Raw genomic sequence first — 22,886 nt, forward strand, 5'->3', positions numbered from 1 at the left:
ACTCTTCCAGATATGGGAGGAATTCCAGATTTGCATCAGAAAACTCAAAGTCTCTTTCCCCTGCCTTCCTTCATTCCCTCCGTTTCCTTCCTTCCCTCCTTCCTTTCTTCCCTCCTTCCTCTTCCTTTATCTTTTTATCTTTCTTTTTTTCTGTCTCTCTTTCTCTCGTTTTTGTTTCTCCCTGTCTTCTTTCAGAGAAAGACAGAGTGTTTGGATTTTAAACAAAGTGTTCATTATTTTCATCATTCATTAAAATTAGATTCAAAAGCTTAAACAATTTGAAAGTTTATTTCTCCTGTAAGAAAATCTGGCAATAGGCAATCCTAGGCTGCTATGATATGGTCCCATGGTCGGTAAAGACCAGGTTCCTTTATCCTTCATCCTCAAGGTCACCTCACGATTCAAGATGGCTGCTGGAGGCTCAGCCATTACATCCACATTCAAGCACCAGGAAGGAGGCAGGGCTATCTACCCCTTAGCTGAGTCAGTTACTATTAGGGAGATTTGCCTGAAGTTCCACAAAAGAATTCTATTTACAACTTATTGACCAGAATGAGGCACACGACCATCTCTAGTTTCAAGAGAAGCTGGGATCACAGCAGCTAAAAATTAGAGTTCTGTTACTAAGGAGGAAGAGAAGAATGGATGTTGGGATAGGAAACTAGTTTCTGCTGCAGAAAGTGGCAGTGGAGAATTAAGAATTGTGAACTGAATGATAATACAGTTTCGTTAGTTTGTAACTAATATTAAAACTAAAGAGGTTTGCTTAATTTGTCAGCATCATGTTGGAAGCTCAGGGTGCAGAAGGGTTTTGTCTCTTGCCCTTTTCTGTCGAAAATGTTACTTATGATTTGAGTGAAGACATCGAGAGCCCTCTGTCTATCTCTGCTGATGGCACAGACCTGGGAAGGGTAGCTACCATGTCAGACAATAAAATCAGGATCCAGAAGCTCAGGAAATGCTGTAAGGCTGGGGAAAAAAAAGTAGCAAGAGAGAATTTAACAGGAAAAAATGTAAAATTCAATCTTTAGATCTAAAAAATTAACTGCACCATGATTTCACTTATATGAGGTACCTGGAGTAGTCAAAATCATAGAGACAGAAAGTGGAATATTGGTTGCCAGGGGCTGAGGGGAGGAGGGAATGCAGGGGTATTATTTAATTGAGTTTCAGTTTTGCAGAATGAAGAGTTCTGGAACTGGATAATACAATGTGGAAGTGATGGTTGTATAATGATCTGAATGTGCTTAATATTACGAACCATACACTTAAAAATGGTTAAGCTAGTGAAGTTCATGTCATGTGTTAATTCACCACAAGAAAAAATAACTGAAGCAGGGCATGGTGGTTCATGCCTGTAATCCCAGCATTTTGGGAGGCTGAGGTGGGCACATCACCTAAGATCAGGAATACGAGACTAGCCTGGCCAACATGGTGAAACCTCATCTCTACCAAAAATACAAAAATTAGCCAGGCATGGTGGTGGGCATCTGTAATCCCAACTACTTGGGAGGCTAAGGCAGGAGAACAGGTTGAACCAGGGAGGTGGAGGTTGCAGTGAGCCAAGATTGCGCCATTGCACTCCAGCCTGGGCAATAAAGAGCGAAACTCTGTCTCAAAAAAAAAACAATTGAAAAAAAAAATTGCCCAAGTGCAGGATGAGAGAGACATGGCTTAACTACAGAGTTAAACTCTGGGTGTTAAAAGTGAGATGTAGCTATCGAAAGCTGTATTTGAATCTGGGCTTTGGAAGGAAAATGGAGGCTAATATTTATAGAACACCTACGACATGCCACATCCTTTTATGGGCCCTTAATAATAATTCTGGAAGGTAAGTGTTGCCACCCCCTAAACAACAGAGAAACCAAGTAATGGCCCAGTTTCAAATAGCCAGTAAGGTCGGGGCTCTGCTGTTTTCTCTGTCTACACTTTCTCTGTCCAAAGATATGGCCCCTCTGTGGTAGGCCTGGAGGAACTGCAAGGCCCTGGTATTCACTATCAGCCCTGCCTGAAAATCACATTGTAGAGACTGCTCTTCACTCCTTGGGGAGCACAATCTTAGTGGCTCAAGGTAGCGTTTTACTTGCAAGGGAATGATTCAGTCAGGTAGTGTTAACAGCAATTAGTTTATCTGATTAAGCAATTAGCAGTCTTTGTCACTTAGCAGAGATCTGGGCCCACAGGAACCAAAGCATAGCAGATAAGATACGAAGGGGAAAAAAGATGGCAGCGAAACACCACAGGGAGCAGTAGAGAGGCTGGGAGAGAGAACCAGATGCCTGCGAAGAGAAGAGGACAGAAGGGAGGTCCTGGAGACCCTCGACATCACCTCGGCAACATTCCCCAGAACAGATGAGGAAATTGAGGCTCAAAGTCAACAACAATTTCCCAGCTAGTTGGTTCCAACTGGCCAGGTCAGTAGTTCTCAACTGTGGCAGCACATTAGAATCACCTGGGGACTTCAAAAAATACCTATGCTGGGACCGGGTGCCGTGGCTCACGCCTGTAATCCCAGCATTTTGGGAGGCCGAGGCGGGTGGATCATGAGGTCAGGAGATCTAGACCATCCTGGCTAACATGGTAAAACCCCATCTCTACTAAAAATACAAAAAGTTAGCCGGACGTGGTGGTGGGTGCCTGTAGTCCCCGCTACTAGGGAGGCTGAGGGAGAAGAATGGCGTGAACCCGGGAGGCAGAGCTTGCAGTGAGCCAAGATCGCGCCACTGCACTCCAACCTGGGCGACAGAGCGAGGCTCCATCTCAAAAACAAAACAAAACAAAAAATCTGTGCTGGAGCCCCACCCCAGACCTAGCAAATCAGAATATTGGGGAAGGGACCTGGGCATTGGTACTTTTAAAAAGGGTCCAGGTGATTCTAATGTGCAACAAGGGTTGAGTGGCCTTGGAGACCCTGGTGGTGGGTTGCTCAGGCACAAGGTATAGCTCCATGTAGGGATTTCCAGCCAGGGAGACCCTGTCTGGTCTGCTTGGGAAATTTATTGCTATCAATGCACACTTTCCCTCTGTCCAATTACATGGCTCTGAGGATGAAAGCACTTTCTCATCAAAGGTGGGGAATCCCGGAAGCGTGAAGGATCACAAAGCCTGAAGCAAGCCAGCCTGGCCTCTTCATTTCTCCCAGGATATCCGTATAATTCCCCTTTTTTCCATGCCTGCTTCTGACTCTCACCCTGGCTCCATTGCTGCCGACAACACCTGCTCCTTCATGAGCTCTCTTCACTCAGGCTGGTCTGAAATACTCATTCTTCCATAAATTGTTCCCCAATTTCAAGGAAAAGAGGCTTTCTCTGCTTCTTTTACTTTGCATGATTATATAATATACTCTTACTCTTTGTCATTGTAAACTATCCCAGTTTTCATACCTGTGCCGGGCTGGCTACATACAGCAAACCACCGAAGAAGTTAGGCTGGGCGTAAGGACTCTCAGGGCTTACCCTCAAAGCATCTAATCCAAAGTCCAGGCTGGGCTCCGGAATCTGTACCACTAAAAATACTACCTACTTTAGCCAGATTTGCCCCTTGGCTTACACAATATAGTATAAAATGTTAAGGAGGCTCTCTTCTTAGGTTACTGTAGTCTTATGTAAAATGTGTGTGTTTATTTTGAGGAGGTACAGGGGAGAATGTTTCATTGTGTTGCGCAGGAATCACCAGGCACTTATATATGGTGAAGAAATTAACTCATTTATCTTTGAAGTTGAAAGTAACTTTTCCACCAAAAGAAATTTAAAATTCCCCTTCCATCTTCAGAGCGTGGAGAATGCTGACTGTGGCAGACAATGAAGAGAGAATACAGACACGGACCAACGGATGAAGGAGGAGCAACTAGGTTGTAGGCAACCAGCATTTTGTGGTTTTAGAAAGACTAACCTTTGAAGAAATGTATTGATAGAGAATGTAAGCTGAAATTAAAGATTTCCTGAAAATGAAACAAGAAAAAGATACTCCAACTTAGATCTCCAAGAGATAATAGCATCGTAGGACATATGCAAAGGGCAAAATCTCAACAGACAGGACTCAACAGACAGACTCAAGAACAGAGCCTTTGTAAGACTGCTGCTAAATTTAATGTCCTTCTTCATGGGCTCTTCAAAGGCGGGCAGATTCTAATCTTCTTGATGGTGTCTTGCCGCCCTTAGCATCCCTCCCCACAATCCCATACCCACCTCCATCTCCGAGCCTCAGCTGTTATCTCCCCAGATCTGAAATCCAGTGAAGTCAGAGCGACTGTAGGGAATGCATGGGTGCATTGAAAAAGGCTGCTCTACTGCGAAGGGCTGAGAATGCTGGTCCCAAGCTAGGATGACGCTCGTCCTTATATTCAGGGCCAGGAGGAGTCATGAATTTCCAGGATGGCAAATGGGTTACAGAAAGAGGCTGCCTTAGAATACTCAGCTTCCCAGGTGAAATTTACTGGAGGAGTCAATTGAGGGTCCATATTCGACAGCAGAAATCATTTGAAATGTTTTCCTAGAGTGGATATTTCCCAGTGCAATAGGGAGGGTTCTTAACCAGATGAAGATAAGCAGGGATCTGTGATAAACTTCAAGTGGTCTGTAAAACCTCTGAAATCGTAGTCGAAATTGTGTCTGGGGTCCATAGCTTTTATCAGAATCTCAGAGAAATATATGGCACACAAAAAGTTAAGAGCCACTTAACAGTGACTTGCAGTGGCAACACCTCTGCCCAGCCCCCCAGCAGCCTCAGCCTCATCAGTATCACATCATTGCTGGGAATATCGTCTCTCCCAGCCCACTCCCCTGAAAAATTTACCCTATCGGGAAGACCTTCCTAAACAAGACAGGAAACCTGGAGACCATGAAAGAAAATACTGACAGATTTTATTATCTAAAACAGAAAAGTTTTTATACAGAACAAAACACTATAGACAAAACAAAAAGCAAATGATAGGCTAATAAAAATACTTACAATTGACATGGACAAGAGTTAATATTCTTAATATACAAAGAATAAAGTTTTAAAATGGAAAAAGACCAGAAGAGTTAATTTATAGGTGAGGCTATTCAAACAGATAACATTTTAGAAGACCTACCTACCTCCCTAGTGATCAGATATATACAAATTAAAACAGAGTCACATTTCCCAGCAATTAGATTGGAAAAATAAAGATCAATAATGTCTAATGTCTAGTCATAAACTGCTGTGGGAACATAAACTGGTATAATCTTTTTAGAGAGAAATTGAACAGTTACTAATACAATTTCAAATGCATACAAATTTTGATCCAGAAATTTTACTTAGAGGAACTTATTCCCCAGAAAAGTCATGCAAGTGTGTACAGTGTTTACTTAGTTAATGTAATAGTAAAAATCTGAAGGCAACATAAATATTAATTAATAGTAAAATGAGACAAACCATGGAATATTATGCAGCCCTTAAGAGAGAATGATGTCAGTCTGTAGGTATCAATGTGGCAGAAGGCCCATAATTTATTATTGAGTTAAAAAAAGGAATTATGCCATATATGATATGATTTTTTACCTGTATTATAAACTGTAAAACAATATGTATATGCATAAATGTTCATGAATACACATTTCCTATCAGCATAGCCAATGTTCTGAAAAAATGTATATTTATCTATGAATAGCAGTTTCCCCTGTGATGTTGAGTCACAGAGTCATTTGTAAAATCAGTTTTCACTGTATTATTGAATTTTCAACTTCTATATACTACTTTTGTAATTAAAAATATAACTAGGTTGGACACGTTGGCTCATGCCTGTACTCCCAGCACTTTGAGAGGCTGAAGCGGGCAGATCACCTGAGGTCAGGAGTTCGAGACCAGCCTGGCCAACATGGTGAAATCCCATCTCTAGTAAAATTACAAAAATTAGCCAGGCGTGGTGGCGGGTGCCTGTAATCCAAGCTACTCAGGAGACTAAGGCAGGAGAATTGCTTATACCCAGGAGGCGGAAGTTGCAGTGAGCCGAGATCGTGCCTTTGCACTCCAATCTGGGTGACAGAGTGAGACACTGTCTAAAAATATATATATATATGTGTATATATATATATACACACACACATATATGCATAAAATAAAAAATACAAAAACATATATATTTTAAAAAGCTAAAACACTCTCTTTAGGAGTCTATCACAACCCATTTGTAATATAGCTTTTATTGATGCTACCTTGACCCAGTTTTGAGGCACACTGGCCAGAGGCTGATTAGTTCCCCTTTTTGAGTAGCCAGTTAAATCCACACCCCTACATGGCCTCACTTATTGGGCTCTCACACTCCCAGGTCAATAAATACCAGTCCTAATTGCCCCAAGGCCAAGGAGCAGTCAACCAGGGACAATCCCACATAGTGCGCTCTGTTCTTCCCATGGAACTGTGACTATAACCATCTGTACCACTCTATCCTGCTTCTCTCTCTTGATCTGCATCTGGGCTCCCAATTCCTCACCCTGGGTAACATGGTTGAAATACTAGTAAAAGATGCTCAGCCATGTTTTCACAGAATACTCCATAGTAGATGTCCAGAGCTCATGGAATGACCTCCAGAACCCCCCATTTCATCTGCCTTTGCCTGGCATGTTTCTTTGGCTGACACCCTGCAGACCTATGCATGGGTTCCTGCCCCTGATGCACCTTTGGCTCCACTCCCTAGCTTCTGACTTTGCTTCTCCTATCTGGCCCGGCATCTTGGAGTGGTCATTGCCTGATGACCTGCTGTCTGGCACAGCTCCCACCAAACACGGCCCAGCTTCATGGGCAGTCCTCTAGCAAACATGACCTTAAAGCACAGAAACAGCCAAAACCCAACACGGTCAGACCTGGAGTGGGCCGAAGTTGAGGTCAGAAACCAGGCAGATAGATTGTCAGGAGTTTGGAAACAGGGGACACTAGCAACCGCCTTTCCCAAGCAGTACTGCAAGCAGAGGCAGGGGTGTGGGTGGACACTGGAGGCTAAGACAAGCAGGCTATTGGGAGCCAGATGGATACGTCGAAGGGCAAAGCAAGGTAGGGGCCAAAAGGGCAAGCTGAAGGTCAGAGCCGAGCTCATCTGTAGAGGAGGTGGCAGGTTATGAAGGACACCGAGCATGGCTTTGAGAGGCTGGGTCTGCATTCTGCCTCTGCCGTTTGGTAGATCACAGCCTCGGGCATTTGCATTTTTTAAGCCCCAATGTCCTCATCTATAAGACTAGACATAATGCTATATACTAAGCCCACCTCATGGATGGTCATGAGGGTCCATGCCCCACGTCCCCACCACTCCCCCAACAACCTGAGATCTAGAAGGTGAGAGAGCAGCAAGTGGAAGGACAATTGAGAGGCTCCCTGTGGAAGGTGCCTCGATTCAGAGGTAGAAGCTTCTTACTAATGTGTCTCTGCTCTGGCCTTCTAAAGTCTTTTGGGCAGAACTCAGGATGCGGTAGTAATTGGCCAGAGATGGAAAGAACCTAACAGGAGGTTCTTATACTGGGCTGGCCAAATTCTGTGTCTTTTATCTGCCCTCATGTTCCAATTCTAATCTCCACAGATCCTCAAAAAAAAATTTTTTTTTTTTTGATGGAGTCTTGTTCTGTCACCAAGGCTGGAGTGCAGTGGCACAATCTCAGCTCACTGCAACCTCTGCCTCCCAGGTTTAACGGATTCTCCTGCCTCAGCCTCCCGAGTAGCTGGGATTACAGGTGCCCACCACCATGCCTGGCTAATTTTTGTATTTTTAGTAGGGACGGGGTTTTACCACGTTGGTCAGTCTGATCTTGAACTCCTGACCTCAGGTGATTGACCTGCCTCAGCCTCCCAAAGTGCTGGGATTAAAGGCATGAGCAACCACGCCCGGCCAGAGCCTCAAATTCTATATGCTCCCCACTTCCCCTGTCCCATCTAAGTACAAAATTTCCTCTCATCCCTGTTTGAGGCTGCTAAGTTAAGAACAACACGTCTGTATCCAAATCTTCAGGCAAGACATGAACTCTCAAAGCTACCTCAGTGCAACCCCCTCTTGTTCACCCAATTCTTCAGAAATCTCAAACAATTTCCATTATTGGCAGACATGGGGTTTCCTTGTTGCGTTCCACTTTCATACAACTGGAATTCGTAGACAAGAAAAATACAGCTGTTAATGCAGCACTAACTGGGCTTTTATGTCACTTCACAGGCAGGAGACTGGCGTGGAATGCCACACACCTCCTTATCACGGCTTGCTTGCTGGGACCTCTATTCATCTTATGCATTGTGTATCTCGGAATTTTCCCAGATGTGGTGGAGAGTCATGTTGCTTGCTCTGAGAATTATGCAAAAGACTATTATTTTTCTTGAGCAAGAAATCATAAGCACTCCAGAACACTTGTGACTCGGGCAGAGCCATGGGGTGGGTTTTTCATGAAAGCAAAAGGAATGAATTGACATCAACTATGTTAACTATCCCTCCCCAAAGAGTGGCAGCTCCCTGGTCCAACCCAAACGTGAGAGTCATTCTGAAATAACAAGGCTTTAAAAACTCACAGTGGACCTCAGTTCTTTTAGCTTCATGGCTCCATTATGTATTGGCTGAGAGAGCTGTAATCATTAGTCGCCTATTTTTTTTCAATTAAAATAATTAAGCCAATGTAGTGTTCATGAGAGTACTAGATTTGGCAGCCTGGGGAGCTGAGCCCTCTGTTTTTCAGCACTGGGGTTCAGGAGGAACTGGAGCTGCGTACCCACATTGAGACTAGCCTCTTGTAAGCAGAGAGCCAGCGAAGATATTTCACAGGTGGGAGGAGGAGCAAAGGCCTTTGTGTTGGAGATAGCCCACCTTTCTGCTGAGGGAGGGCGTTTTCTCTAACTCTTTTGGCACCAGGGACTGGTTACATGGAAAAGATTTTTTTCTTGGACCAGGGTTGGGGGTGGGGATGGTTTCAGGATGATTCAAGTGCATTACATTTATTGTGAACTTTATTGCTATTATTATTACATTGAAATATATAGTGAAATAATTATACAAATCACCATAATGTAGAAGCAGTGGGAGCCCTGAGCTTGTTTTCCTGCAACTAGATGGTCCCATCTGGGAGTGATGGGAGATAGCGATAGATTCTCAGGCATTAGATTCTCATAGGGAGCATGCAACCTAGATCCCTCCCACACGCAGTTCACAATAGGGTTCACGCTCCTAAGAGAATTGAATGCCCTGCTGATCTGACAGGAGATGGAGCTCAGGTGGTAAGGCTTGCTTGCCTGCCACTCACCTCCTTCTGTGTGACCTGGTTCCTAACCAGCCACTGACCCAGTTTGTGGCCCAGGGTTTGGGGACCCCTGGTCCAGACACTTGGAGAGCACCTGAAAGGCCTGCATGGCACCGTGCTACTCTGAAGCCTCAGGTACTATGAGTGGGTGCTCAGACTGATCTGCCTTCTAATTTATCAGGCAACCATGGTAGCTGCAAGTTCATCCTGTGGGTGTTAAGTCATTTTGCTCATTTCCTCTCTGTAAGTATGCAGGCCATACTAGGAGGAAGATGATGATGATGAGGGTGGGGGTAATGAACAGACTGGAGCACTCCAGGGGAGGGCTTCCTGGGACAAAGGCAATGTTTGGCAGCTTCTGAAGGGAGGGGTCACCTCTGTTGAGTAACCTCCTATTTCCACCGCTCAGGGGATTAATGTTTCTGTCCCGAAAGTGGGTTCAGGGAAGCTGGCCTCTGCCGTGTGGGTCTCCAGCAGTCCCGCCCTCCCCACTACATCTTCCAAAACTCTGCTGTGGAACTGCAGCAGGTGGGCGTTGGTCCTTCAGAGATATTAACAGCATGCAATACAAGCCCAGCCTCATTCTTCACCTAGTTTGCCCCTATTTACCTGTAGATCAGACCTTCATTGTCCTTCCTGGGCCCACTTCTAACTCTGCCTAGCCTCTGTTTTCATTGGCTTAGTCTAAGTCACAACCTTTTTGGATACTAAGGTTAAAAGGACCTGTCAAGGCCTCTGATTCTCCCCTCCAGGTATTCCATTCATGTTCCTTCCTCCTTCCATTCCCAATGCTATAGAGCAGACTGTCACGACACAGGGCAGAAAGCTAAAGTCTTTTCACCATCCTTACTGCAGGCAGTTTCTCACTGGCTGTTTCTAAGGCTTCATCTTGGATTTGCTGAGGCTGTAGACCAGCATGGTCCAAAACAGTAGTCACTAGCCATATGTGTGATTTTTGTGTTGTTGTTGTTTTAGACAGAGTCTCACTCTGTCCCCCAGGCTGGTGTGCAGTGGCACGGTCTCGACTTACTAAGACCCCCATCCCCCGGGTTCAAGCAATTCTCCTGCCTCAGACTCCCAGGTGGCTGGGATTACAGGTATGCACCTCCGTGCCCGGCTAAATTTTTGTGTGTTTTTAGTAGAGACAGGGTTTCACCATGTTGGCTAGGTTGTTCTCGAACTCCTGACCTCAAGTGATCTGCCTGCCTCAGCCTCCCACAGTGCTGGGATTACAGGTGTGAGCCACTGTGCCTGGCTATGTGTGACTATTTAAATTGAAATGAATTAAAATTAAAGTAAAAGTGCTCAATAGCCACTTGTGGCTAATAGTCACCATATTGGATAGCAAAGATATGAAACAGTTCTGTCATCATGGAATGTTCTCCATTAGACTCTCCATCTTAACTTTTCTTCTGGCTCCAGACTTCCCTCACCACAAATACCCATTCCTTTTCAATAAACCAAGAACCCCGTCCCCCCAAAACAACCCATAATGTCTTTTTGTCGAAGCCTGTTCCCTAGATGAGATTCTACCCATCTCTGCATAAGCAAAGCTCATAAGATGATTTTTCTTACACTAAAGGACTGACTCTCTACTTCTGGCCAGAATTGCACCTTTCTGCTAGAATGTTGAAGCATTGGAGTGAATTCTCTTTTTCTTTTGGGGGTGGGGAGCAAGCCGTTCCTCAGGTGGGTCAGCAGGCCAATGGCCAAGGAAAATCTAAAGATTGGAGATGACTGAGCAGTCTAGAAGGTTTTGTGTGTAGACACTGATGATCAAAGCTGGCTTGATCAGAACCAGGTACTTGGGCAAAGCAGGAAAGACCATATCTAAAAGATTTGTAGGCTGAGAGTGGGAAGCGAACAGAGAGATGAGTAAGTCTCACTCTCATTTGAAAAGAACCCTGAACTGGTTAAACAACCTGCACAGTTAATAATGACATGTCTCAAACTTGTGTCATGCCAAAATGTGGGCACACAGATTGGTACAGGAATGGAATACAAGTAAATTGAAGAAAGAGGGAAAAAAGTAAAGCCATTATCAATGAAATAAGCACATTCCAGAAAAAGTTTACTCAAGAATGAAATTATTTGAAATAAAATCCCATTTTCCTTTTGATTTCCAGCTTGAAGTAGAAAAGTTACCACTAACACTGCAGCAAGAGTTAAAGTACATGAGTGTGTGTGTCTGTATTTCAACCAGGAAAAAAATCCAATATGTTTCATTAAACACTAACAACAATACTCAGGTTGAAAACAATACATTGTTCCACTCAAAATGAAAGCATGGATAGGCACATAGTGAGCAATCGATAAGTACTTGCTGATTGACTGAAAATAAATCACAAAATAAAAATACAAATTAGGAGTCCATGCTTCTGCTGATCATGCTCTCCCCAAACTAATGAGTTGTTTATTTCACTGGCAATGACTTCTCCTTAAGAGTCGTTAGGACAAAATGGTGCTTATTGAGGCTGGGCATGTGCTCATCAGTGTTAAAGATTAGTCTGCATCACAAGTGGTGGTAGCTACAGAGACAAGAGGGCAGGCACAAAATTTAAATTCCTTTCATTTTATAGTAAATTGTGACTTAATTCACCACCAGTCCCTTATATGAGGGATTCTGTGATTGGCATTTCAGTAAGTGGAGGAGAGCTGCACCACACTAGGTAGTTTGGGGCAAGTCATGTATGTGAGTAGCAAAGAACGAGGCACTTCCAGTTAGAAATTTCAAACCAGATAGTCTGTGAACAGGAGCAGGGAATACTTACACTGAATGTAGGCTGTGCACAATGATCATGTTGCCAATAACAACAACTATTGCAGTGGGCATTTATTGTATTTGCTTCCAAATATTCATTTCTCCTTCTTCTGATGAAAGAAACCTCACAGATTGCTTGGCTGGGGTGGGGAATGATGCTTCTCTTTCCACCTCTAGTATTAGAAAAAATGAAGGCTTAGTAGCCATAACACAGAGATCCCAAAATGTAACGTCTCAAACAAGATAAAGATTAGTTGTCTTAACAACCCAGAGGCAGTAGATAGGTTCTGCTCCACATGGTCATGCAGGGACCTAGGCTATGGGGGCAGCTCTGCCATCCTGAACACATGGTTCCATGGTTGCCCCAGGCTTTGCCATTTCTGTCCAGCAGGAAGGAAATAGAGCATGGAAGAGTTCCCACTCTCCATGTGGGACTCCATGTACAGTCCTGTTACAGGACTGTAAACAGCTGTATATTACTTTAACTCATATTCCATTGGTGAGAACTTCATCTCCTGACTACACTTGGCTACAAGGGAGGCTGGGACTTGTAGTTTCTAGCCAAGCTCATGCCCCAAGTGCTCCAGGTAAATTCTAGTTAAGAGGTGGACATATAACCCAAACTAAGGTAAAGGATACTCTTCCTCAAAATTTGAATCTTGGGCAGAATGACAAAAAGACTGAACAAAGTTGGAGCTACCCCATCCCAGTGGCAGCATCTTGAAGCTATCCTCCATTGATTTCTTCCTCCTTGACTCCTGAAACTGCCCTGATTCCTGTTGTCTGGTTTTTCACTTTTCCCCATGGCAAGGCTATAAGTACCATCTCTGCATAAGCTAACCAAAGTTGGTGTTTGTTGCTTGCCACAAATATATGTTTAACTGATCCTGTTACAGTAGGTAGCTACAGTAAGTAGCTAGTCAGACATGAGCAGGGCAGGAGAGGCCCCCAACCAGGAATGTCAGGCAACCATCAGGTGATGGTCAAGTGCTTGTTAAACTGCTTCTCTAAAATAATAATTGGTCACAGTCAGCACCAGGGAAAGGCAGTCTCCCAATAGATAGAAAAACCTGAAACTGGTCATAGCTTCCCAATAAGCTCTCAGGAGTTGGGTGACTGGGCTCTTACGCATGTGCACGAAGAGGCAAAATGGTGGAGTTTAACTGGCATATAACTTTCTAGGGACATTCTGACTGGTAAGGGAGGAACTGGTAAGGGGAGAACACCTCAAGTGAGCATGCGTACAATTCCAGTAAACACATTGTGCCTGCTCCCCTCCCAAGTGCTGGCAGGCCACTGCACATGCGGATAGCCCACCCCAAGAGAAGAACGAGAGGAGAAGGGACGCAGTCCCCCAGGAGCATGCCAACATACAACACCCGAAGTCAAAGGTAAACCACGTACTTGATTTCTCAATTCACCCACTTGGCCCTCTTCCGAGTGTACTTTACTTCCTTTCGTTGCTGTACTAAACTTTTTAATAAACTTTCACTCCTGCTCTAAAACTTGCCTCGGTCTCTCCTTCTGCCTTATGCCCCTCAGTTGAATTCTTTCTTCTGAGGAGGCAAGAATTGAGGTTGCTGCAGACCCATGTGGATTCGCCACCAGTAACAACACAACTGTCTCTCAGTACTGCCTATTGTTTAACTCAAAGACAAATATATCTTGTGTATTTGCCGTGTGCCAGACAATGTCTAGGGACTGAGATACATCTATGAATAAAACAGATTACCACCCTGTTCATTGCGTCTGTTTCACGGCCACCTCTTCCGATTTCCAGCCAGTGAAACTTCTGCTGTAGGGCTCTCACCTCTGTTTCCTTGGTACAGGCCTGAAGCCCCAAGATAGGCCAAGTCAGTTTCCCACAAGGGCAAGTGCGCAGTGAGGAGATTACCAATACCGCTTGAGCCTTCCTTGGGCATTCTCACTTTTATTTGGTCTTGTTTTTATGTTTGCAATATGTAAATCAATTACCAGTGCATCTTGCAAGTGGGTTATGCCCAGCCGCAATTCGACTGTTACTCTGCAGCCTTGACAATTCCACCAGCTATAGGCATAATTGTGGTGACAAGTTGGAATTTGCATATTAGCAGCCATCAGAGTACTGCTTCACCGTGAACCCAAATGAGAATTCCAGCCCCCTCCAGGCTATTACTACAGGCACCCAATACCACTAGCCCATTCAAAAACATATGCCTTCATTAAGGTCTCCCCTTTACCTCATTGTTATGCAAATCATCCAAATGAAGGAGTCTAAAAAGTGCTGGAGAGGTGATGGAAGAGCATCTTAAATAAGTAACAAGTCTATCTTCCAGGCATTCCTTGATTACTTGGGAGTTATAGCAAAATACACCAGGCGTCAGCCAATGGGAACTTGCTGACAATGAATTACCTTTGAATACCCTCCAGTTATGTGAGAAACTCCCTTTTGCTACTTATGTAAATTCCCTGTGGGTTTTTCCCCCCACTTTTCCTTCAGGAGCAGAGGTGGGAGGGAAGAAGTGAGAAGAGGAAGGCGTGGCCAGCTGCAAATATTCAAACTAATTAGCCAAGGGCAGTGGTGCAGGCTTCTGGGCTGTGTCAGGACAGGGTGGACCCGCATGCGTAATAATAGGAGCCTAACGGGTTCCACCCCTAAAGATGTATGATGGAAAGACGGCATGAATAATTCAGCAAGCACGAGGTCCCGAACCCACGTTTTCTCTCATAAAGAGGAAAGCCACAAGCCTCAGGTACCAAGTTTCAAACCTATCAGGGCTTAATCTCCTTCTTTCAGAGCTTTGTAACTAAGTGCTGTGTAGGTGTGAAAAGCCTTATTACCATGTAATTTTGTTGGGAACAGACTTCCAAGTACCTGCTTTACTTTATATTCACATACACAAAAAAGATCAAAATGCATTTTATTTCCTAACAATAGCCAATTTGGCTATAATTATAGTAAAATACTGAATTTTAAGGCACGGCACCCAAGTGACTCCCCACGTCGCTCCCCTCCACACATGAATATCTTCTTATTTATTGCCTTTCCCATAATGAACTTTGAGATAAACAACAGAAAAAGTAATTTGTTTTTTGACAATGCTGAACCTTTGAATAGAGAAAATCACACAGTTGAACACAGAGCGCAGTCCTGTGTGGTAAGTGGTATCCATGGCAACCAATAGATTTTATGCTAAGTCTGGCCTTTAAAAACATTTCACGTTTACCACTGAGAAAAAGATGGCCTTGATTTAAAAATGATACAACAAGTACCTTGAATGGGCATGCTTTCTGCTCTGCGCTGCAAACACAATTAAGAGGCATCTCTTCAGCACCGGATCACCTCAATAGTATCTGTGTCATCCTTGATGTACATCGTGGCCGGCTTGGAAAAGGAGAAGGTTGGATGTTTTGTACTTTGCGGTAGGGGCCAAGGCAGTTTGTTTTTCACTTGTTCTCCTTGTATTTAACACCAGGAGTAAAAAATAGGGAGTAAAAATAGCATGTTGGCCTCTTATCTTAGTCTGTGATCATGGTGACAGTGAAAATATTATGGCCTGCTTCTCTTGGGAGCAACACCAATCACACTGGCTTATTATAACTTGAAATAATGGATGGAGAAATACCTTCCATACCAGCTTCAGACTGAGCACCCTAAATTAGTTTCTGTTCACATTTAGAAAGTTGGGTACCAAAAATGGAATGCAGTTGTGGCAAAGAGAGGATGTTGCTTTAATGGTATCTTTGAATAAAATGAGAAAGGAGAAGCCCCCTTTTTCTTTTATAAAGAAAAAACGAAAAAGAGACAGAGATTTGATCTGTGCTGCACCAAAGGAAGGAAATGAAATTAACGTCCTCGAAAGGAGTTTGTTTTGCTGAGCTGTTTTTCAGTTCTTTGATAGCTTCCTTTCTAAGGTGGCAATTCTGTTTCCTTTTGCAAAGAGTGTTATATTTATTCCTCAAAATGGGATTATTTTGGCCACATCAAGAGTTAGAGAAACTCCTCAATGTACTTCCTTTGTAGATATTTTTCAGCTGGAGTGCTTCTGCAATCAATTGATGTTATGGGCTGAACTATATCCTCCCCAAATTCTCCCCCAGAACCCTAACTCCCACTTCTTCAATGTGACTATTTGGAGACAAGACCTTTAAGGGAGTGATTATGTTAAAATGAGGCCATTAGGGTGGGCTCTAATCCAATCTGACTGGAGTCATAAGAAGAGAAAATCTGAATGCACAGAGACAGCAGGGATGTGTGTGTGCACAGAGGAAAGACCATATGAGGACCCAGTAAGAAGGCAGCCGTCCGCAAGCCAAGGAATGAGGCCTCAGAAGAAATCCCATCTGCCAACACATTGATCTTGGACTTTCAGTCTCCAGAACTGTGAGAAGATAAATTCCTGTTGTGTAAGCCACCCAGTCTGTAGAATTTTGTTACGGCAGCCTAGGCAAACTAATATAACTGGGGTGGGAGCGGGATATCCCTTTACAGAAAAGACAGCTTCTCAGAAGGCGTGTTGGTCAGGACACCGGAGAAGAGAGCTCAAGTTTAAAGAGAGAAAGCATTCGGCTGCTCTGTCTTCCCTAAGGTATGGTTTTTTTGGGATGTGGGGTCTATTTCGTAAACACCTCTCCTACCTCCTCTGAATCACCCATTCATAATTGCCAGTGGCAAACAGGACTGATTTACAACTCCTCACTGTTGGTTTTGATGAATCAAGGATAATTTCTGAGTCATCAACATTTTATAAAGAGGAAAGTTAACATTTCCTTCATACCACCAAATACCTGAGAGATGACATAGACCCAGGAGGGTAGTGATGCTAGAAAGGAATGGGGAGGGAGGAGGTGCTGCACTTGGTTCCTCACATCCATAAGCTTTACTTGATGCCTGGGACTTGGGCCCAGGACCACACATCAGCCACATGCCCAAAGGCACAAGCCATTCATCTTTCCAAGATAATTTTCTCCCTTCAGCCCATAGAGAGCTCTGGGCTATCTTTGGCCAGGGAAAGAAAGTTGACCGTTTCACGCAGTAAAACATAAATCACTCTCTTTAGGCCTTGTTAACTTTTGCTTATAAACTGTTTTAATGTAGAACTGTCAGGACCCCGTGAAAATAATGGCTGGTGACAGGTTTAGGATTAAAATCTTCTCAGGTAGTTAGGATGGTAAGTTAGGTTATAAATTGCTTTTAAAGAGCTGAGGTGTGGACTATGGGCTTCATATGCTTACTTCAAATGGACACCAATGAGCCATCTGGGATAACTATATGCTAGTAATACATCTTAATTATTTGTCAGCAAAGCCATCTTAATAAGAGATATCTTTCATTTTGATTAAAATCACCCTTGGTAATCTCTAAAGACTGAAAAAACTCCATTGAAAGGGAGAAGCTGAGTCTTCCAGGGCTTGGGATTTTATGTCTCAAGCAAGGAGAATTGACTCAGAAAAATTGATCAACCAATGTAAAGAAATAGTTCAAGTGTCCAATTATACGGATGAGTCAGTAACTCTCAGATGACCTTGTTTGCTTCAGTGCCAGGGCATCAATGGGCTCATGATTTCTCTCAAAGCTGATCCTGTCTCAGGGCTTGTTGGACAGGCATGGCTGTGTACCCACAGGGAAGCAGGGTTCGAGGAAGGGCCAGGACATGCTATGATACCCCAGAGAGGAGGCAGATGCTACTGAGCATTGTTTGTGGAATATGGAAGTTCAATGGGTTGGCAAAGCAAACAGCAGCTATCTCTAGCCTTAGGGAAGCAAATGGTGTTCTCAGGAGACTAAGAAGAATGGATTTCCATCATGTGCATGAAGCTCAAATGGGAATCTGGGCAAGACTGGGCTGAGTCCTGGGTTGGAGAGAGGAGCAGACCTGTACTCTTCAGAGCTCAGGCCCACGAGTTCAATGATCCCATTCCTCCCAGGAAGCACTTCTCAGTGCTTGGGGAACACACTGGGGCATGATAGTCACACAGAGGCACTCCTGAGAGGTCAGACTGCCAGGACTATTCATTCATTCATTCAATGGTTATTATATCCCTACTGTGTGCCAGCACAAATCAAAGGCCTGGGGTACTTCCATGAATAAAACCAAATAAAATCCATCTCTGCATGAACTTACATTCTGGGGTGGTCAGTTACTCCATATCAAGCAATTCTCATCCATCCGATGGGACCAAGGCTACTTACATGGTTTGTTCCTTGACACCAGAGCAGCCTGGGAAGGGCAGCTGCAGGCATCTGGGAAAGCTCCTGCCAGGAACTGAGGCAGGGGATTGGCTGCCCCATTCAGTGCCACACCCTGTTCTGGGTGGAGAAGCCTTTCTGTGGTGTGGAGAAGCTCTACAATTCAATAGCAATTCACTAAGATGTTTCTGACTTTTAAAACATGTAACTATAGTTACAGGGCTTTGGAGAACCATCTGCTAGACTTTAATTTGCTTCTTAGGATTGAGAGGATCATAAATCATGCAATAACACATTCAGGAATATTCTTTCCTCCATATTTGCAGCTTAAAAAAATCAAATGCAGCATTAACCTATCTGAGCATTCTGTTCTTGATGAATTCCTCTCCCATGACCTCTCATGGATGGTCAGGAACAAAATGGACCCTCACTTGTATAATGTACAGTGTTACTAATATGATATACTATATTCAAATATAAAATAATAAAAATACTTTTCCATAAGAATTTTAAATATTTTTTTCACTATTAAATTTATAAGACTATTTCCATGTAATTCTAAAGGGTCATTAGCAGATGCCCAGACCCACAATTGAAGGACCTACAGGATGAACATCTAAAGCCTATGGGGAAAATTATGTAAGAAAGATTAGGCTTTCTAACAATTTCTAATAATAAAGATTAGGCTTTCCAAATAATGTAGTGATCTAGGAAAGAAGGGGTCTTATAGGTAAAAGGAGTCAAATGAGACATTGTCCTGAGTTAGAAGCTTGAAATCCAAGATCTGGGAAGGCTAGGTCAATCAGGACTTTCTGACCTCAGAGATCTGAGATTCCTGAATCAGGTCCATTGATTCAGACTACGTCTCTTAGGAAAGTCACTAAACCAACACTATAAAATTTGCAGAACAAAAGCTTGGGTTGGGGGAGGCATTCAACTAATACATTCTGGTTTATTTTTAAGATATATTTATCTCTGCCCCTTGGTACTTTAAGAAAAAGTTATATAAAGAATAACATCCAGGAAATATTTTTCTTTAGATCTTGCCCAAACTACTTTCAGATATGATGAGGTGGCAATCTGCCTTATTTAACAAGCCTGGAAATGAGGAGTAAATGAGTCGATATCATTGGAGAACTTTGAAATCCTGTCTTTAAATGGCACTCATTTGTTTTATAGCATCGATGGGATGAAATTCAGCAAATTAAACTTGCCTTTCAATGTGGAGAAGATTGGAGTCTGTTAACTGATTATTTCTACTTGAACTTTCTCTTGTAGTTTTACTTCAAGCATCAATCGATTGCTCTGGGTGCTTTAAGTTTTTCTTTAACTGCCATTTTCTGACTTCCATGGAGGTATTCTAGCCAACTAATACTTCTGTGGAAAAAGATGTTGGTAGATTGCAAAGAGCCCTGTCAATGCTCCCTATTCCATTCTGAGCTCTGACGGTGTCTTGATTTGTAGGGTGGGACAAAGCACTTAACCTTTGTGTCTCCAAAAGCAAATGATGAATTCTGTCCCATTTACACTGTTTATTAACAGATGGGAGTTGCACATGATTAACTGCTGTGTTCCCTCATGTCTTTGACCTTAAGATGCCTGCCTCACCAAGGGGTGGCTATGCGGAGATATGTAGCATGCAGAGCCTCAGAGAAGGTGATCAGCAAATGCTCGAGATAATAATGGTAATGATGAAGCTCACTTGACTTCTCAACAAATGCCAGACTTCCCACAGGATAACACCTGCGCAAGACAAGCCCTGTCTACTTTGAAGGACTGGAGGAAGCCATGTAAAGTGGACAAGGAAAGCAGGGATTCACCAAAGCTGAATATAACTCTACCATTTTGTCTAGCAAAGCCACTAATTATGAGTATGTTGGTTCAAAACCAGATGGCAGGTCAGATCTTTGGTGAATTCTTAACGATTAAACCAAGTAAGTGCTGTTGAAACTTGGCTACCAAACGCAGTGGGGATTCTTTGACCTGGCACAACCATCATGAATATCTCTGCAGTTGAGGAGAGAAGCAATGAAGTCATGAAGAGTTTGACCCTCCATTTTCCACTCCCTTTATGAATCTGTTTGTCAGGTTGCTTGTAAAATATTCCACATAGCAGCAAAGGATACTTCTTTATTCCCAGTGCCTGATCAGTTGAACTCAATCTCCCTCTGTATTTGCATGTTTTTCTGAATCCACGTGAGGTTACTGGGAAAGATTCAGGGCTTTCTCTATACCAGCGTTTTCCAAAATCTGTTCCACCCAATACTAGTTCCCCTAGGTGTTCCTCAAATTAGGATTCCTTGATCAAGTAAGTTTGAAAAATGCTTTCAAAAAATATGTTACTTTGGGCTGGGTATAAGTGATCAACAAGTCATTCAACACCCAAACTCTCATGGGGCATTGCATGAAGGAAGCTCAAAGAAAAGACAGAGAATGGATCATGTAAGTTCTTGTAGACCATGATAAGGACTTAGCTTTCTTCCTGATTAGGACAGGCGGTCATTGGAACACTTTAAGCTGGGTTTACCCAGTGTGTAGTGGAATATTAAAATCTTTAGGAACTTCTGAGAGGAAGAAATCTGTAAAGCTTTGTTGAACCCAATCCTATGCCAACTTATTTGATGTCTAATACGTATTAGCACACTGGGAAACACACTTTTGAACTTTGGGGAAGGATTTTTTTTTTTTTTGCCCATTTTGATGTCCTTGCCCATTATGCTCCTTTAACATTAAGATACTGCTCCTGGCACAGAGCTTTCCCTGCAAAATTGTTCCAGTTTTTAACCTTGACCACTTCCCATTCCTCTTCTTTGTTCACAATGCTGTGTTATTGAATGCATTTATTTTTTCTTTCATATTAGTTAGGGTAGGTTAAATGCTATAATTAGTAGACCTTAAAAATGTAAACTGCCATTGTGTATGACTGATACATAATCATTGCACATTATTTATGGGGACAACCTCATGTCTCAGTACATGAATAAATTGTGTAAGGGTGAGAAATTTATTTCTTCTTGATATAACAATGATATAAGGCAGGTGAATAAGTCAATAGGTATCCTTCTCCACATGGTTATTTAGGGACCCAGGCCGATGGAAGCTTTGCCATTTTCTTTTTTTTTTTTTTCTGTAACCCAGGCTGGAGTACAGTGGTGCAATCTCGGCTCACTGCAACCTCTGCCTCCCAGGTTCAAGCAATTCTCTGCTTCAGCATCCTGAGTAGCTGGGACTACAGATGGCTGCCACCATGCCCAGCTAATTTTTCTATTTTTACTAGAGATAAGGTTTCACCACATTGGCCAGGCTGGTCTTGAACTCCTAACCTCAGGTAATCCACTCTCCTCAGCCTCTCAAAGTGCTGGGATTACAGGCGTGAGCCACCATGCTTGGCCAACCATTTTCAATATGTGGTTTCCGAGGTTGCCCTGGGACTCGTGTTCATTCTGCCCAGAGAGAAGAGGAAGAGAATTTCATATGCTTGTGCATGTAGGCGGTGGGGAGGGGGTGTTCTGGAAGACATCCAACAATTCTGCTCACTTTTGGAGCTAGAAATAGTCACATGGCTTCATTTAGATGCAAGGAGGTTAGGAAATGCAGTCCCTGTCATTGGGACATTCTACATTATGGAGGGTCTGCATGAAATCTGTTGGACAGCAACCCATTTCTGCCACAGACCTGCTATACTACCAGCTCTTTGAAGGACAAATGAAAGTTTTAAAACATTCATTTTTGTTAGCTTCATAAATATATCATGGTGTCGGCATAAAACAGATGTTTAATAACTTTGTTTAATTAAGCAGTAGTACATCTAAAACTTAAGTATCTCAAACCAGGAGAATGAAGAAAGTTGTGGTGACTATCAGAAAACAGAGCAAAGCAGTTCTCATTGTACTTTTGTTCCAAAAAGATAGGCATTTGCAGAGAAAGTGGTCAAATTTGAAGTTTAATTTTTCCCTACCTAAAGAAGGCCTTAAGCAAAGCAGAGGTGGATTTAATGATGGAGATGAGATTTTCAGTGGTTTATCTGCAAGTGAGAAAAGTTCCTTCCACATTTCTTCCTTGCATTTTTGCCTGGAACCTCACAAAGCAGCCTAAATGCTGTCAGACATCTTCTGGGTCATAAATCATGACCAGAAGCATGGTGTGCGCTAAATCAATAGCGCTTCTAATTTTTGAAAAACTAGGAAGGTGCTTATGTAACCCTGCTGGGGAAAGGGAAGACCATTGGCAGCTTGCCTTGTTTATCCTGAATTGGATTCACGCTTGGAGGCCTCTCCGCTTCCTGGAAACCCCTTTGCTCAGATGGCACTGGGGAAAATGCTGAAATCTGCAATCCTTGGGCATCCAATTCCCTGTATTATCTTGTTCTAGCCATAGTTCATTCTGCAATTGGAACGGACTGAGGAGAGGTGTTTACAGTGTTGCACACTGTAGCATTGCTAACATTTTCTCTTCTGTAGGAGTGAGGAGGTGGGAGCTGGAAGAGAAAGAACATTTATCATATGGGACAATTTCCCTCCAGAATGTGTTCTTCTTACCTTTTCAGAGAAATAAAACACTTCTGGAGCCTATTTCCTAGGAAATTTAAATTCCTAACCCTTCATACTTCTATGATATGATCTTAAAGCAAAGAACATCCTAGCAAAAACAGCCTGTACTCCAGTCCTCTAAGCTTCTCGGTCTTGCCTGTTTATTATCTGCACCCAAAGTCTGCTGAATGCTCTGGGCTTTC

At 43.1% G+C, this 22,886-nt stretch overlaps 1 long non-coding RNA gene across 1 annotated transcript in view; it reads right to left on the bottom strand.

Annotated features, from left to right (window-relative positions):
• The window catches only part of LOC105463482 (uncharacterized), a 28,047-nt gene extending 12,618 nt beyond the window's left edge, over positions 1 to 15,429 (bottom strand). The window contains exon 1 of the long non-coding RNA XR_011620908.1: positions 15,238 to 15,429. This is a non-coding gene — a long non-coding RNA (uncharacterized lncRNA). The remainder of the gene's footprint in view (positions 1 to 15,237) is intronic.
• Positions 15,430 to 22,886: the final 7,457 nt, after the last annotated feature.

Source organism: Macaca nemestrina, chromosome 3, assembly GCF_043159975.1.
Source record: "Macaca nemestrina isolate mMacNem1 chromosome 3, mMacNem.hap1, whole genome shotgun sequence".
Lineage (NCBI taxonomy): Eukaryota > Metazoa > Chordata > Mammalia > Primates > Cercopithecidae > Macaca > Macaca nemestrina.